Genomic DNA, 18,381 nt, shown 5'->3' with positions numbered 1-18,381 from the left:
ATTTTTTTTTATAATAAATATTTCGTTTTAACTGGTTTCTTCGTTGTCATAACATTCATTCTTTACATTATGTGCACAATACGAAAAAACTATAAGTGTGGTGTGTTTTTCGAGTAAATTATTTTCAACAAAAAAATGTTTTTAACTTGTTTGGTGAAAATTATAATTTTTGTTTTTCTTTTCTTTTCTCATATTTTTTATAAAATTTACCACATTTATATGAAAATATTTACCATTATTTAATATGTTTAATATAAAATGTAATTTCAGTTCTATGAGGACTTTAGTTATGTTCGGACTATCGCCGGGTTCAGTTCTTATTTAAGCTTGAATTAAATAAAATAATATAAAAATAATTTAATATACACATATACATGTAAAAATCGGTATAAATTATAATATTATTATAAAAGTTTTATAAAACATATGAGTGGTGTATATAACAATTATAAATATATTAGTATGTACATATATATACATACGTGAATGACAAGAAAATATTGAAGCTGTTTGTATCTTGAAAAATTTTATTCTTCTTAATTTTATTTAAGTTTTTGTTTTTTGCTTTAATAATAGAAAACAACTATTATTAAGAGTGTTTTATAGAAGAACAATAAAATTAAAAACTAAACTAAAGAGATTAAGTTCTTTCAAAATAAATTTATGATATAAACAAGTACAATTGTATGGTTAAACTTGATTTTGTTTTAATTATTAATAATCGAAAGTTAGATAGTCATCAATTGCTGTATTATTAATAATATTGCATATTTAAATTATTTTAATATCAAAGATTATTATTAAATAAAAGGAATTTCGGAGTTTCTTGAAAAGTTTAACTAAAAGTTGAAGCATATTCAAGTGGTGTGGTTAAAATAACAGTAATTAATTACCGAATGCAAAGTGTGTTGTATAAAACTAAAATATATAGATAGTTGTTTTACTGCATACATGTACATTTGTGTAATATCAATTGAAAATTTACAAACAGAGCATAATTATAATATTAATATTTAAAAGTTTGAATATAATAAATACATTAAGAATATCTTGGAAAATAATAAAGTTTAACATTTTAACAAAATTTATTTTAATTAAATTAAATTTAATATAATGAATTATAAAACATATTGTTTGTTTTTGTGCTAATATTAATATAAAAGTTGCATTTGGAAATGAAAATATTTGCAAAATTAATAATTAGCAGCAATTAACTAAAAATATAGTGTTGAAATCAAATTAACACTTTTTATTTGTATAAAAAATTTGAAGTGTAAAAAAAGAGAATTAATGGAAAATTTCAATTAAAATTAAAAGCATATTATTCTACCATTAAAAGTATTTTGTGTTAACAAAGCAGTAACAGCAGCAGCAGCAGTACTTTAACCTAGAAAATATAATATTTTACATTTATGAAAATTATTCACCTGTGTTAAATATTATTGAATATTTCAATTTATAATATTTATAATTAATTTGTTTCGTGTTTGCGAATTTATAGAGTTGCTTTTAATATAAAATCAAAGAAAACAAAAATACTTAATAATTTCATAAACTGTTCATTGCATTATACCACACTTTTAATATTTATCCATGTAGTATAGCTTATGCAAGTTGAAGTTATTTTGCATATTTAGTTACCATTGAACAGAAAAATAAAAAAGTTGAGTGAAAAAAAAGAGTTAATAAATAAGTAAATAAAAGAATAAATTTTTTGTTTTTTTTTTTTTTTTTTGGTTTTTGTTTCTGTTTTGGTGTAAACAGTAACGGTATATTTTTTCTAGTTTAATATAGAGAGAAACACAAGCATAAATGAATAGTTAAGAAATAAGTAAGCATAACCTATAAAAGAAAAAAACATTTGAAAAATCTTCAACTCCTCGACAATAATTATTTTACCTAACATTCGCACCGCTAACGTTAGATTTGGATTTTGGTCACAGAGGTTGGTATAAATTTTGTTACAGAGAATATTTTTGTTTAAATTTTTGTTTTTATATAAGTACCTAGCTATTTACTTTTATTAGTTTATTTATTATGTACATGATATTTGCATATACTTAATTAAGAGAAAATATTTTAATAAAATTAATTCATTATAGTGTACTTGAAAATGAATAATTGTTGTTTTACATTAAGTATGTGATAATTTTACCATTTTTTGATGAATTTCAGCCCCAGAAATATAAAATAGCGCAAATTTTTTTTTCAAAATCTTAAATGTACTTAGTTACTCTTACTAATAAATATAAATTTTATGTGGAAAATTATTGTTTTATGAATAATTGAAAAGTGGTTAGATTAAAATAATTATAAATTTAATACCTGGAAATTAAATTTGAGTATTGATAATTGAAATTAGAAAGAATAATTTGAAAATTCCAACAAGCTGTATTCCGAATATCTGAAACACTAATTGAAATGTTCGTACTGTAAATAGTATAATATATCTTTCATTATTTGTGGTTCACTCGTTATGAACTATTTACGTGATCATGATTGAAGACGACTTGACAGAGCATGGCATCCGCCACTGGTTGGAGCATCGACCACCAGTTACCCCAGTGTGCATCTGGTTGTGTCCCGGGGATTCAGCCTGGGGTGGGTTTATTAGAAGTAGTAAAAATATGATTCGTATTAGAAAAAGAGGTATAGAATATGACCACAATTTTAAGCTACTCGTATGTTAGTGAAATTATTATTATGGATGGGAATGTTATATTTAATTTTATGTATGCATATGTATGTAAAATTCCTTTTGATCTTGAAATCAAATTTAGTTTTTCGAATAAAAAAATGTTAAGTGCCACGACCTAGTCCACTAAATTTTTAAAGTAAATACTAGACAATTTTGAAATTTCTCGGTTTCATACTTGAAAAGCTGGTATAAATGATCAGGAACTTTACAAAATGAAGGTTTATGTAGTGATTGCTAAAATTTATTTTGACGATTCAAATTTGCTGAGTTAATTAGATTTTTTTTTGTAATTATTGAATAATTGATTCGACTTAGGTTCGTTTTAATTATTCATTTCATTTAAATTTCAAATTAATTTTAGTACGGTCTATCTTCTAAATGTAATGTTTAGGAATTTTCCCAGATTCCTGAAAATCTCTTAATAAACTCTAATTGTTATTCAAAATCTCCTAATAATAACAACACCTGGGACAAATAACTACTAAATTAATGAGTAATTATAAGCTCTTATAAAATATTGATGGCTTCAAATGCCATTATATTCCAACTTTTTATTACAACGTTATGCTTAACAAGTAAGATACTTAATGTTTTTGCTTTTCAAAAAAATTATAAAACTGATTAAGCATTTTAACTTGATTTCTGAATAAAATTATGTTTAAAATTCTCTTCAGTTAAATAATCCGAATAAAAAAAGTGAAGTAATTATGTTAATTAGTTTTTTTTTGTTCTCAAAATTAATTTTATATGCGTATACATTATATCTTCCTCATTAATATTAATTTTGAAATTTATAACATAATTTTTTTGTGATATCAAATTGTATATTTTATGAAGATGTTTTAGCTATTCTCCATTTACATTTGATATCATTTATAAATTTAAATAATTAAATGTCTATATGTAGTAGCTATAATGGCAATTAAATCGGCTCAGGAATATTTTAATATTTTTTGAATATTCATGAAAAGAAATATTGGAAATTCGGATTCTTTTAAAATATTTAAAAAAAAAAAAACAAAATTTTTGGTTTTCAAATATTACAAATTACCATATTACCAAAACAAATTTGTTTGACCTTCGCAAGTAGAAAGAATTTCATAGATTTTGAAATTTATTGGAAATAATTATTCTGCAAAATTAAAATTTTTAAATTCCTTATTACTTTTAAAACTCTAAATTGTTAATTTTCTGAATTGCAGCAAATTTTTCCGTGGTTTTAATTAAAATTTTTTGTTTTTTTGCTTTGCCAAGATGTGTCAATAAAATTTATAATTCAGGAATTGTTATTAATGATAACAAATGTGCATATATTAAAGATTTTTGGCTCTTTGATCAGATCTTATGATTGATTTTAAAGGGGTTGCTGATGAAATGTGGAGAAATGTATAATTAAATCAAAATTATTAGAAATTTATTAGAAAAATAAATTTGCTGTAAATTAAATTTAAAATTTTTTTTAAAATTAATGCAATATCTGATATCAGTGAGATTTTCCGCGTGCAACAGATGTCATACAAAGTTTGTGTTCATTTTTTTCACTTAGAATATTTCAGAAACTAAGGCAACAGAGAAAGATGTGCTTTATTTGACGTGAAAATCAGAAAGACTGCAGAAACTGAATATTTTTAAACAGTGCTTTTGCAGTATTTGTCAGCAAATTTGAATTTTCTTTTTTCAATGCTTCTTTAAAAATTACTTAAAATTTTAAAATAAAAATTTAAAATATTTCATATATTCTGTAATTTTTTTTCTCTTTTCAAATGATAATTTAAAAAAAAAGTAAACTGACTATCAATACAACTTTGCATAACTTTCAAAAGGAAAAAAAAAATTCATAAAATTTTCATAAATAACACAAAGTCAAAATTATTTGAATAAAATATCCTTTGAAACAAAAGTTTTTTTTTTTGCGTCAAACAAACTTTCTTTCAACAAATCTTTTGAAAATAGTACAAAACTACCTATGGTCTATAAATATACGAACAGCATTCATAATTTTCTTCTGATTCTGCAATAAAAAACTACCATTTTCGTTACTCTACGTACATTTTTTTTGTTTTATTACAATGTTTTAAATATTCATAAAGGTAAGAAAATTTATTTTTGATGGTAAAAAAAAAGGGAAAATTCAATATAAAAAAAGTAGTAAATTTTTTTGTTTTCTACTGAATTCTTAATATTTTTCCATCTACTTTGTGTTTATTCAGTGAATTGATATTGACGTAATAAATAAAGTGTACGTAACATTAGGAATGAATTGAAATAAATGAAAACATTATTGGTTTTTTCCTTTGTTTTTGTGTTTTCTAAACAATTTTCTTTTTATTGCTATCATCGCAATATTCGAATGTAGTTTGCCAATAGTAAAAACTAATTTTTATGTTGCTATTAGATACGTTTTTTGCAAAATATCTTAAACGAAAAGAAGAAATTATTCAAAATTTTTGTTAATTAAAGCTTGTGTTTGGTATCAGACACAAAAAAGGCAATAAAGCGTTAAAGAGTTTTCATTTTGTTGCAACAATTGGATAACACTGTGCAACATAAAAAGTTGAGTGGTATATTATGACTCGGTTCAATTGTAATAAAGTTCTATTAAAAAAAAGTGTGGATATTTAATTTGCTATAACTACTAATAAATGAAGTTAATTATTACTTTGAAATATGAAAAATGAAATAAAAACAATTTCCATAAGAGTTAATTGTGATGGCATTGAAACGTGAATTGAAAATTGTATAGGTTTGCAATTGAAAAATTAAATATTTTTGAGAAAAATATTTAATATTTTTCTCTATGTCAAGAATATTTCTGTGGAATATTACAAAAGCTCAAAATCTCTAAAATTAGTATATCATTTTTCGGTAAAGCAGTGGTGTAGTCTTGAATAGATATAGAATTGTGTTAACATTATTTAATCAATAAGAGTTTACATGCTAGGCATCCAATGCTTTAACATAATAGAATTCCATTATCGACTAAGTATTATTTAAAAATTTTGGCGGAAAATTATTGATGGTTTTTCTAGTTTTTTTATTTAACAAGGTTTTGTTACGTTCCTTATATTCATATATTTTTAGGAGATACTAAGCAGTCGAGCAGTTGTAGTATTCTTTGTGTTTTGGCAAAGGAGGTGCAAGAAATTGATCCTCACAAGGTGCTTGAATTTATTGAAAATATCTTGGAAAGTGCCTTAAGCGCCATGTCTGCACTTCCTTTGAGAGCACAATAGATCCAAGTAGTGTTGGGTCGAGATGCATTGTCACCTTGTTCTTGCGATCTACAATCTACAACCATACATCATAAATTGTGTATGTTCGGGCGCCACTTTATTTTAGTTTTCTAACTAAAACTTTTAAGCTTATGTTTAAATATAAATGATAAATTTCAAATAATTTTACACCGATCATAAATCTTTGTTTTTTTTCTAGCAGAATAATAAATGAAAAACGTCACTATTATTATAATTTTTAGACAATTGTTTTTCTTTTAAACGAAATTTCACACTTAAATGCTTGTTTTGTTAATGTAAGGTCATCGTTTTTTTGTTTTGTTATTTTGTTTAGTTTTTACATAAGGTTGTACTTACGCGAACAAAATATAGAGGGAAGAAAAACGAAAATCATTCTGAAAAAAAAAAATTAAAAATTAAAAAGGTGCATAAATAATTTTTTGTATTCGAAGGAAATCCAACCGAACGGAAAATAAAATTGAATAATTTTTTTTCATTTTAACTATTTTTAATATTTTGTTTGCTGTTTTTAACATTTTGTCTTAATCAGAGACTTTCATTTTATTACTTATATAGTTATGAGTATGTATACAATTTATGTTTAACAACTTTTACTATTGTAATTGTAGACACGGAGAGTAGATATTTAATTTTGATCAAAAAAAAAGAAATTTTTACAAAATTATTTTAAATAAATCATAAAATTTAGTGTTTGTTGTCATATAATCGACTATTAAAGTCAGGTTTGCTATTTGAAAAAGTAGAAGCGGTAAACACACCAGTTTTTCTTTCATTTATTTTCTCAAGCAAAATAATTAAATGACAGTGGTAAATTTTTGAATTTTCCCAGTTTTCCTTTTTGTTGTTTTGTTTTTTTAAGAGAAAGGCGTAAATTATTTTATCGTAGTTACGATAACAATTTTTTTTTATTTATTGTTATTCAATTATAAAATTTTTATAGCGTTTTAGCAGAATTTATAAATATTTTGCACTTTTAATTGACTTTGTTTTATTGCGAAACAAAAATGAAATGTTTAAAATTTTGTAAAAGTTTTTTTTATGATATTAAAATGAATTATGAAAGGGTTTTGAATGAAATGTAAGTCCAAGATGGACTTGATTAACCAATTTAGAAATTTAAAAATAAAATCAGAACTAATCTAGTTCCCGAATGAATTTTTTTAATTGTTTTCATATAAAAGTGTTACTATGGTATTGGTTTTGAAATTTTAAAATTTTTTGTTTTAAATTTGTAATAATATTAATATTATTTTAATTTGCTAATATTATGCGGCTGGAAGTTATGTGAATCAACACCACTGAGCTCCTTGCTTTGTCTATATTAAGCTATTCGGCTGGACAAATCAATTAATATTTTTATAAAATTTAAAATTATTTTCCAATATGTATTTTAAAAGCAAAAAGAACCCTGTAAAAGAAAATTAAAAAAAAAATATTTTATTTTACATAAGTGAAATTGAAAAAAAAAACAAAAAAAAACTTTTTATATGTTGTACAATAATAATTCATATTTTTTTTCTCTGTGTACTCAACAATAATTAATGGGTAAAAAATGAGTTTTCAATCCGTGAAAATTGTGTTTTTTTTTTTGCTCTCTTTCTCTTTTAACACATAACATATATGGAAAATTATGTTATTATGTTGTAACATTTCTTATGTTTTACTGAAATAATTATAATAAAAAAAAACAACCGGTAAATTTCCTTAATTAATATGGAATTAAATTTAAAAATTATTAAATAAAAATTATTTCATTGTGTTAAGTGAATGAAATTACCGGAAAATCGTCAGCAACACGTTTTGTTTTTTTTTCTGCATACGCACTTTTTTCGCACTCATACAGATTTTTGAGAGAAAATACGAGTTTTATTTTGTTATATAACAGTTTTAGAGCTCATGTATATATTTATTATATTGAATATTTTTGTATGTTATTAAATGATCAACGTTAGAGTTTTATAAGTAGTAAAACTAGTCAACTTTTTCCAAACATATTAATTTTTTTCCCATTCAATTAGCTTTATATTTCATATATGGGTGTATGTATACAGTAAAAGTTGAATATACAGCAAAAATGCTCACACATTATAATTTATTAGATATCAAGAATTGACGGTATTTTAAATAAAATAAAATTTTTGAAAAAATTGACAAGCTAAAAATGAAAAATATTAAGACTTCCTTTATTATGCGTTTATTTATGTAGCGAATTTGTTGCATTTTTATAGAATTTTTTCATACTTACTTAATTTTTGTAGGTGATATTTTAGTGTGAGACATTTATTTACTTCAATAAGTAATCTACCTCAAATTTCACCTTTATTTTAGAAAGAAAATCTAATTTCGAATTTCGTGTAAATTCAGTATGACATTTTAAAAATTTCGTACTGAAGTAATTAATTGGAAATCGTTTTGCAAAATTAGTTCCAGTAATATTTTTTTTATATTAACTTTCTTATTATAAGGCTTTTAAAAATTTTGAAGATTAATTCAATTAATTCTTAGTCAAAACGAGTTTAATGTTCCATTAAATCGAAATTGCTCTCATTATTTTTAAATGAAAATCTTTGGATTTATAAATTTTCATTAAATTTTAAATTAACTCTTATATTCATTTGAAAAATTTTAAGAGGCTTTATGTGGAACCAGTTAATTCGATTATTTGCTTCATTTCTAATTTCTTTATCGATAATTTAAGAGATGCCTATATCGCTAAAACGAAATAATTTATTTGGAAAATTGAATTTTCTTTCAAAAATTTAATATAAATTTTTTTTCCATTAGTGTTATTATTATTTTTATCGCAGATCGTATAACAGAAATTTATTATTAAAACAAGAACAATAACAACAAATATACAAAATTCAAAAGCGATCTTATCTTTAATTTTCCTTTTTTTTTTTTTAAATCACTTTTAATTTAATTTAATTCATTTATCCTTTTTTCTATTTTTAAAATTTTCTCGCCTTAAAACTCTTGCTAATAAGGAAATATTGACACAAAAGGAACAAGTGAAGAAGAAAGTATAACAAACAATAATTTTTCCAAAACACAAAAAAAAAGATTTTAATGTAAAAATTTCTTCCTTAATTTAATAAAATTCTTACATTTTTCTCCTTTTTTATTGCGTTATATTTGTTATACCTTTATGAAATTATAAAATGTACTTACATGTGTGGGGAATAGACACATGTATGTGGTTATAAGAATATATGAAAAAACATATATGAAGCTACTTATCACTAGAGCTAACTAAACCAAAAATATAAAGAACAAAAAAAAAGGCAGACATGAAAAATAATCTTGCGGTGTTGGTAAATATTAAATTGTGGTGTAGCCTAAACATGTGTATGACTTTCGAGGAATTTTGTTTATTGAAATTAAAAACTTATAATTTAGAGGAAGAAGTTTTTTAGAGTATAAGTGCTCTTTGATTTAGTTTTATGTAGTTTGCATAAATTTTAAAAATAACCCAAGTTGGAAAAAGAGTTTAACTTATAAATTCTGTGATATTGTAGTTTGAAACGAATAGAAATTTCTTTTACTATCTTGTTCCATAACTATTATACTGTTCCATAACTGTTATACTGTTCCAAAACTGTTATACTGTTCCATAAATTTAACTGTTATTTTGATGCTATAAATAATTTTGAAAAATACAATGAATCTAACTTCAAAAATATCTTGTTATCCCTACCGAAAACGAACATATGTACGGAAAAACATAGGTGAATCGACTCAATATTCGACTACCAGCAAAAATTCTATATACATACATAAAATTATATATATTATACATGAAATATACATAAAATTGTCTATATAAATTTCTATATACATAAAATTGTCATTTGTTACCGTTACAAATGAAAACTTACAGCCGAGTAATTAGATTATATATAATTCCCATATATCAGGAATAAATCCCTAAAAGTATGCAATTTTCAAAAATTTTTGTAATTCTACAATAAAAACCTCACTGGAATATTGCTGAATTTCATAATGGTTGCAACATAATCTGGGTAATCTAGTAATGCAAATTTGTTTTAGTAATTGGTGTGCAGATCAGTTTGATTTTACCGCATTTTCCTAAATAACTTTGTGAAAATCCATTATTTTTCTTCTTCTGGTTGAAACCGTTTTGCTCATACGCTAATCAAAACCTTCAAAATCAAAATGGAAACTTATATTTATATTTAAATCTCTGCAATCCTCCATGTTACGATATTATTATGCAAAATTTATTATTCTTCTGTTTTATTTCAAAATCCTTTTGAGTAAATAATATTACATAATAGTTAGCAATCTCAATCAATTTTTTATTAAAAACAATAAAGTAAATTACATCACAATTATTCTTATTTTTCTCTTCCATCATATTTTTTTCTCTTTTTCAAAGAATTATTGTTCATGAATATTCTATATAGCCAACCTGTGGATTTATTATTAATAATATTCGTATTTATTACATTCAGGTATATGTGAATGTGACTATTACGTCGCATAGCTTTAAAAAACAAAAAAGAAAAAAACTGGAATAAAATTTTAGGTTTATGTACCAAAAAGATATTTAATATGCTTACGCTTTATGCTTTTTCAACTGTCAAATTCATATACAAACAAACAAAGTACTCATATGCTCAACAATTTATATATACACACAAAAATGTTACTTAAGGAGGAGCTTTACAATTTAGAAATTTTTTTATAGAAATGAGAACGTTATTGCAATAACATCATGCATTTATTTTGATTTAGATTGAGTTTTCGAATTACGTGTAATAGTATGTAACCCTAAAATAAATTCAGTTTTAGCTGTTCGGAACAAGTACCAACATTTGTTTTCGTAAAGTAGATATAATTTGTTTTGAAATACGCCAATAGTTTCAGCTGACTCAATATTTTCTAATATAATATGTGGAAATGCAAGTATAAGTAGCCCGGAAGAAATTTCGAGTAGCTCTCAATTATATCCGATAAATAGTTACTTGCTAAAAAGCACAAAAGTAATGTTTATACAACACAACACGACCCAAGAATTAAAAATATAAAAATGACTGACGAATTGACGATTTCTAAAATTTTAAGTGTAAATTAAAGATAAAAGTAATTTTATGGCATGAAAAATTTATAAAAATACATTGGAAATAAAAGAACGCAATATTTTACACATCCCTACAGTAAATTTAGTTTCGATGTGACCGACTTAATATTTTAAGTCGAAAATATTTGCAAAAAGCTAGTTATGTGTACGATTTCCTTCTTGTCTGAAGGCTATCGGTGCAAGTCTGCGTGTAATGTTTCTCTTTTGAACTCCCCATCATTATGTACAAGGATTCGGAAGCATTATAAATTTTAAAACTGTAGACTTTGAATATTTGTCTGGACATTTATTGGAACCGGGACAAGTTTCTCCTCAAGATTGATACTGTTCTTAGAACATAATTTTTCTTATATCTCTCTTATTCTATCACATTTCTGGAAACACAATTCGTTTTAATATTTTATAACCTAAATGAGTCAAAAAATATTTGCCTAAAATGCATTTTACGTTCAATTTAAATCTAAAAAAGTTATTTTTTTTCGGTACGATACACAGGCCACTTACAAAACTTTTGTAAAAGTCTCTTTTACTATGACATATTCGCGATTTATTCGAAAACAAATGAATACATTTTATGTCATACACACATCTGAAAACATCTTGTTAAGGTTTTTTTTGGTACACGAACATGTTAAGGATTCTGAATGGTGGTTTAAAGTTGTTATCAGTTTTTTTTTGTTTAGAAAAATCGAAAAACGGGTGAAAAATAAAAAGAAAGAATGTATACTTCTTTTTTTTGGCATATTTACTTTGCTAACTTAAGTAAATAAAAAATGTGAAGCACATATGTATATAAGCACATTATATTTCTTGGCGTTCAAATAATGTACGAGGGGCTTATATATGTAGCGTTTGTGTGGATATATGTATATAAAGAGTACATATAGCTGAAGATTTATGCGAAAATTATACGTTACATTGTTGAAGAGTTTCACCTTCTCTCTAATCTAAATTTTTTTTTTTTGGAAACGATTATAAGAAAAATGAAATTTCGTCAGGCAAAAGCTAAGTTCAATGTATTTGTGTATATTTATAATTTGGAATTGCGTTCAATAAATTTTTGAATTTTTAGTTTAATTTAAAAAAATTTAAATCTCTGCCTGTCAGGAAATGATAAGAGCGCTGGGAACGGAGGCGCCCATTTCTATAACTGTAAGGGATTCCAAGTAATTTACTAATGAGACGGTGCAAACGTTCGAAATTGAATTAATTTGGTCGCGTCTTAGCGGAACCCAAAAAAATTGCAGAGCGGGTAAGCTCGCAAGGCATGGAACTACTGAAATCGTACATGAAAAGAAGGACCTTTGAACGACTCTGAGTTGCTGCTATAAGAAGGTGGAGATGGTGGTTCAACTTCAAGGCGCATGCCCAGCTTTGGCATGGAAAAGGTGGAGGTTTCTTGAGTCGCATTTATTTTACGAGTTAGGAACCTGGCGAATCTAATTGAGGCTGAGGATATGGAAATTCAGTGGTATCAAAGCGAAACTGATAGCCACGTTTCTAGATGATTCTAATATTCTTTCAATGATTAACAATATTTTTCAACAACCTATTTTCTTTTAAACTAAATAAATCAAGAACAAGTACTCCTTTGAATTATTTTTAATTTAAAAAAGATTTTTGAAATTTGATACCTATTGTTGGCATCCACTACTATATCTGTTACTGTCTATTACTCCACGTTTAATAACAATTACTTCTTATATATAATACAAAAATATTTTTTACCCTTAAATTGACATAAAAGGAATGGAGGAACACTGCGAACATGAAAACAACGGAACAGAAAGAGAAGTTGATGATGAAATAATATGAAAAATAAAAAAAAAAAACAAAAAAAAACATTTTTTTGTATTTTCCGCTAAATTTTAATATAACGCCTAAGTGTGAGTGCTTAAAAAAAGATTTTTTAAACTCTTGTCAGTGTATAAAGGATTTAATGTTCGCGGAGATTCTTTTTTTGAAATATTATATTATGTGTGATTTTTGTGAACATACTTATAGGCGTAATGCATGTAGCAGTAACCATGTGTAAGTATATATATTGTGATTATGTAAGTGTAGGTATATTTGTACATGTTTTCAAAATGAATATTCGTTTTGTGTTCCATTTTTATTTTGCTTGTTCTTATTTCTCTCTAAATTCCTGCCATTGTTATTATTTTTATTGTCAGATTATTTTGTCATATTTCTACAGGATTTCTTTCCTCCTTTCTTTCTCCACCTTTTGTATTTTCATATTTGGAAAAACAAAAAAATTTTGAACAAAATTCAACTTATATGAGAGAATTTGAACCAAAATTTTCAATTGAATGCTTCCTTTTAAGTTTTTATTTTAATTTTTCAAAGGAATTTAAATAACAAAATATTCATAACATTTTATTATGCCTACTTATATGTAATTTAACAACTATTTTATACAAATTCTATGATTGTATGTGAGTGATATGGAAATTATTGTAGGAGTGTATGAAAGCAAGAAAAATAAAGATTAAATAGATAGATTGAAATGTTTTTCAATTGTAAAATTTCTTAATACATTTATATTTATTTATTGGAACACTAGATTTATGTTAGTGACATACACATATTATATGTAGGTTTGTATATTGGTTAAATATTGTTAAACTTAAATAAATTTGAGAACAAATAGCCGAATAATCATTTGTACCTTTGGTTTTATGAAAATAGTATTATTGTTTGAATATATTTGAATAAAATCTGGCACAATTGAGAAGTTTTTGAAGGAAGTGTTAGAATAGTTGCGCTTTTACGCTTAATTGAAATGGAAAGAATTTATAAACTCGCTTTATGCGTCTTATTAGTGGTGTGTCCGAAATATGGAAATGCAATCTGTAGAATTCAGTACAGAAGGATAAAATATTAAAGCTTTAGAAAATCTAAGTTCAAATGTTAAATAATTTTTAAGCCTAGGTAACTAACATGCAAGTTTTAATTTAATTATTCTTTAAAATAATTTTGAAATTATCCTTATACTTTTTAACATTTATTTAAATTTTTTGATCTCTTTGTTATTATTTTTCTTTTTAAATTAAACTAACTAAGTACAGTTTAATCCTCTTGGAGCATTTTCATTCTTAAAAAAAATATTCAGTTCATGAGACAACGGAAATTCTTTTAATCTCATATAAAAGATCTCATTTTCTCTTAAGTTAAATGCAAGTTTATTCAAAAACACTTTATTTATTGTTTATACTTCTGAACCTTTGAACACACATGATACGAGTATAGAATCAACATAAGTTCTTCACACATTTTATGCCTTTGTTCAAATATTGAAGCAACTCGAGTGGTATATTCCTTTCATATTATTTACAAAATATAGTCATATTAAAATAATATGAGAGAAAATATTTTAAGTAAAACATTTTATTAAAGAAATTAGGTAACCATTTCAACATTTAAAATTTATGAATTCTGTTCTGTTCTTTTGTGCGAAGAGTGCATTAAGCAGAAAGCGTGTGCTTAATATAGAAACAGAAAAATGAAATGGGAAATTATGAACATGAGAATGCTCTTTTTTCTTTTGTAATATAAGGGTAGTATAAATGATGAAGGGGGTAGTATGGTGTAAACTATTCATTATGTTTTATTCAAGTGTTTTAACATTATAGGTTATATAGTTTGTGGATATACTTGGGAAGTGTAATGAGAGAGCGGAAAGGGAGTATAGTGAAATTTTGACAATTTCAACGTTTTTCAACTTAATGTATCCAAATTGTATGAACGTTGGAAATTCGCCAAAACTTGACTGTACGAGTATCTGATCTCTTCTATCTTCAAACAAAGAACGAAATCTTTTATTTTACCGTCATTTTCTAATATCCCGAGTTTGATAATCCTACTTTATTAGGATTCATTCTTAAGTTACTGGTTACTCTCATTGAACTGGGTTTCTTTAAAATTTGTAATATTTGGAGTTTTTTCTCTGCATGGCCTCTCCAATAATGCTTAAGTTTTAACAATTTACACATATTGTGAAATTTTTGTTTCACTAGAAATAGTTGCCCTTATGTTTCAATTAAATGAGCATTTTAGATAAATTTCTCTGCTAGTAGAGCTAATTATGGCTGATATCTTCATAAAATCATCTACAACTTCAAAAGGGATATTTCTTTCAAAACTTTTTTTATACCTAAATTGTATTTTTTTTTACAAACAAACTTAAGATTTACGATATTTAAATAATCAAATTTCTATAATTTATTTTGTTGATTTTAAAAGAAATACAATAATAAAAAATCAGCATGTTTAGCATAAAATTCGATTCGATTTTCCTTTTATCAATAAATTTTGTTAAAAAGGATTCAAATGTACCTACAGCATACAATTTCAAAATTTGCACAATTTTCATTCATAATTTTATATATGCGAAGAAGGGTTTGTTGATATACAAAACAATAAAAAAAATTTTGGGTATAGAAAATCGCGTTTAAAAAATTTTTTTAAAGAAATTGTAAAATTAAATTTCCATAAATTTTTGCAAAATTCTTCTAGGTCGGAAAATGTGTTAAAATTTATTTTTTATCTTGGAAAATTGAGAATAATATGCCAAATATAATATTTAAACCCTATATATTTTGGGACCTAACATATGCAACTGAAAGAAGAATTTTTTATGATTTATGGTTGTATTCATAACAATAATAGTCACTGCCCATAGTGTAGGAAGTGGAAAAGTAGCCTAGGTTATTATATAAAATGGTTTTGATTTTTTTTTATACAAAAGTCAAAACTGTGAGTAGTAACGATTGAGTAACTTTTACTTGATTGAATTATAGGTTAGGTTGACGTGGTTTTCAAATTATACAGCTTGGCCAGATAGGCCTGTTTCGATACCGTCAGATCTTCATGCCCTCACCTTCACATGAACTGGTCAGAGTCCTTTATAAACCAGTTTTAACCCTTAAAACTTACATTCGCGAAGTCCTAAGGGAAAGAAAGCATCTACTGCAGAAATCGTCAGCGAAGCGTTCCGTCCTCCTAAAATATTCGGCAATCAGAAAGTGCCGAATTATAAGCCCTATCACAGATCCGATGCAACCCGACTGAGAGACATAACATATATAGAATCGACTGAATTTGAACGTGATTTATAATCCATTTTAGGTTAAAATATCTGTTGTTATTACAAATTCTTTTTAATGCTAATGAGCCACTAATGAACTCAGATTCTATCTCCATGTAATTTTAGTTAAACACATTTTATTCCAAAATTATACAAATATTATACAAATTATGCAAATTAAGTTTATAGGTTAAATTTTGTCACAATTTTTTTATGTTTTTTCGGGCACTGAATAAAGACTTATGTTTCCTCAAATTACATCAGACATAATGGAATTGATTCATTTTACTAATTTCTTTGAAATAGAATTAGATTTTTCCATATCGCAACCTTAAATTACAAAATATTATTTGGTAACCGTGCTGATTAATGTTGTATGCTGTACCAAATTTTAACAAAATACATATACACATAAATTTTTATTTTTTATTAAATTTCGAACAAATTCTATAAAATTTTATTTTTTTTAAATAAAAATAAAAAACCCATGCCTCGGACAATGGAAATATTTTAGAAATTTTTTTTCTTTTTAAAGTTTTTAGATTAAATTTTCTAAATTCAAAGCATTTTGTTCATAAATAAATAATTTCGAAATGTATAAGAAAACAAATTAAAGAAAAAACTCGTAAAAAAAAAAAAATATGTAAAACTTGACAAAATAATAAATACGGAGTAATTTTTTAAATAAAAGTGTGATTGACATTTTTTTCTTTATTTTTTTCGGAAAATTTTCTTTTCCTTATCCTCGTGTGTGTCCGATTCTATTAAGATTGTTGGAATTTCCCCACTGATAAAAGTAATGGTGATCTGATATTAAAATAAAAAAAACATAAACCAAAACAAATCTAAGGACTTTTTCATTTTTCCTATTTCCTATTTCGGTTTGTACGATTTGTATAAAAATTCTTTAATTTATAATCAAAATGTCACTAAAAAATTTCAATATTACAAACTTTTAATCTTTGTTATTTCCATAGTGGTGTGTTTATGTATACACAGAATGATTTTGGGTAATGAAGGATGCATACCCTCACATAAATGTCTATATATCTTAGGAAACACAATGGAATTTGTTTATTTTTTTGGGGGAAATTGCAATAGTAGAATCGCATATTAATAAAAAAAAATCATTGATTCGAGCCCATTTTCTAAAATTTTGTCTTTTTAAAAAAAAAAAATTTTAATAATTTTTAAAAACGCTAGCAGTAAATGCCTCTTTCATTTGAGTCAAGCGCTATAATAATGAAGAAATTCAAAAATTTCGTGTTACGGTATTCGTCTGTACACGAGTTCGAATCTAACGCAATTTGTGTGCCATCTCTACACGAAATTTATAATTAAAAATTTTTGCTCAATTTCTTAATTCTTCTACGTACTTAACATTTTTTTTCTCACTATTTCAAAACTTGTTAATGATTAATGAATTTTGAAAGAATGAAATTCAAATCAGTAGACAAAAGTCAGTCATGTACTCGACTCCACTAAACCAGAACTGGTTAAAATAAACTTTAATATTAATTTATCATTCAAATGAACTTTAGTGTTCGTAAGTAGTTCGTTTAAACTTCTACACAATAGTATGTACCAATACCTTCTTTTGATATATATGCACTCTTTCATTTTCCGGAAAATATGCTGAAATTTAAAGCAATAAAACAAAACTGTTATGTAAAATAACAGTAAAACCGAAAAGTTTTTCATACTTTTCTATTGAATTAGGCAACAGCAAAAAAAAACAAAAACCGAACACACGTTTGAAAGCCACTTGTCTTTACTTTACTTTTCTCTCGTTTTTACGTGTTTTATATATGTCCTTAACCAGAAAGACTTTATACCCAGAATACTCAACTCTATACAATTCTCACTTTAATGGTCACTAAAAAATTCATTACAATTTTTCATTTGGATTTCGTTTGTTATGGCTAGTAATTTCCTTTTAAAATCTATGATTTTTCAACAGACGTCCTTAGACGATATGTTGGCAATAAAAAAAAAAATCATGTACAGAAAACACAAGAGGCTTACACACACACATGCACACATTATTTCCAAATGAATAATCGTTTATTTTCTTTTTATTTTATTTTTATTGGTCTGTTGTTATTATGTTTTCTTTTTCATTTCTTTTCTTTCTGTTTTTGAGAAATATGGTTTGGTCTTGATTCAAGATTGTAAAAAACCTTTGTTAAAGAAATCATAAACAATATATAAATACTCTTGGGGGTTGAAAAAAGAA

At 25.0% G+C, this 18,381-nt stretch overlaps 1 protein-coding gene across 6 annotated transcripts in view; it reads left to right on the top strand.

Annotated features, from left to right (window-relative positions):
* The first annotated feature begins 643 nt into the window (after positions 1–643).
* LOC129613869 (Ig-like and fibronectin type-III domain-containing protein 1) overlaps positions 644–18,381 on the top strand; it is a 168,997-nt gene continuing 151,259 nt past the window's right edge. For 3 of the 6 annotated variants that reach the window (XM_055528169.1, XM_055528174.1, XM_055528173.1), the window contains exon 1: positions 645–1,945. The gene's annotated coding sequence lies outside the window, so the exon portion shown is untranslated. Of the gene's footprint in view, positions 1,946–18,381 lie in introns of all 6 variants that reach the window. The other 3 variants (XM_055528171.1, XM_055528170.1, XM_055528172.1) reach the window with 2 other exon arrangements.

The sequence above is a fragment of the Condylostylus longicornis genome, unplaced genomic scaffold (genome assembly GCF_029603195.1).
Source record: "Condylostylus longicornis isolate FDR11 unplaced genomic scaffold, ASM2960319v2 ptg000092l, whole genome shotgun sequence".
In the NCBI taxonomy this organism is placed as follows: domain Eukaryota; kingdom Metazoa; phylum Arthropoda; class Insecta; order Diptera; family Dolichopodidae; genus Condylostylus; species Condylostylus longicornis.
This window is presented reverse-complemented; position numbering and strand designations above follow the sequence as displayed.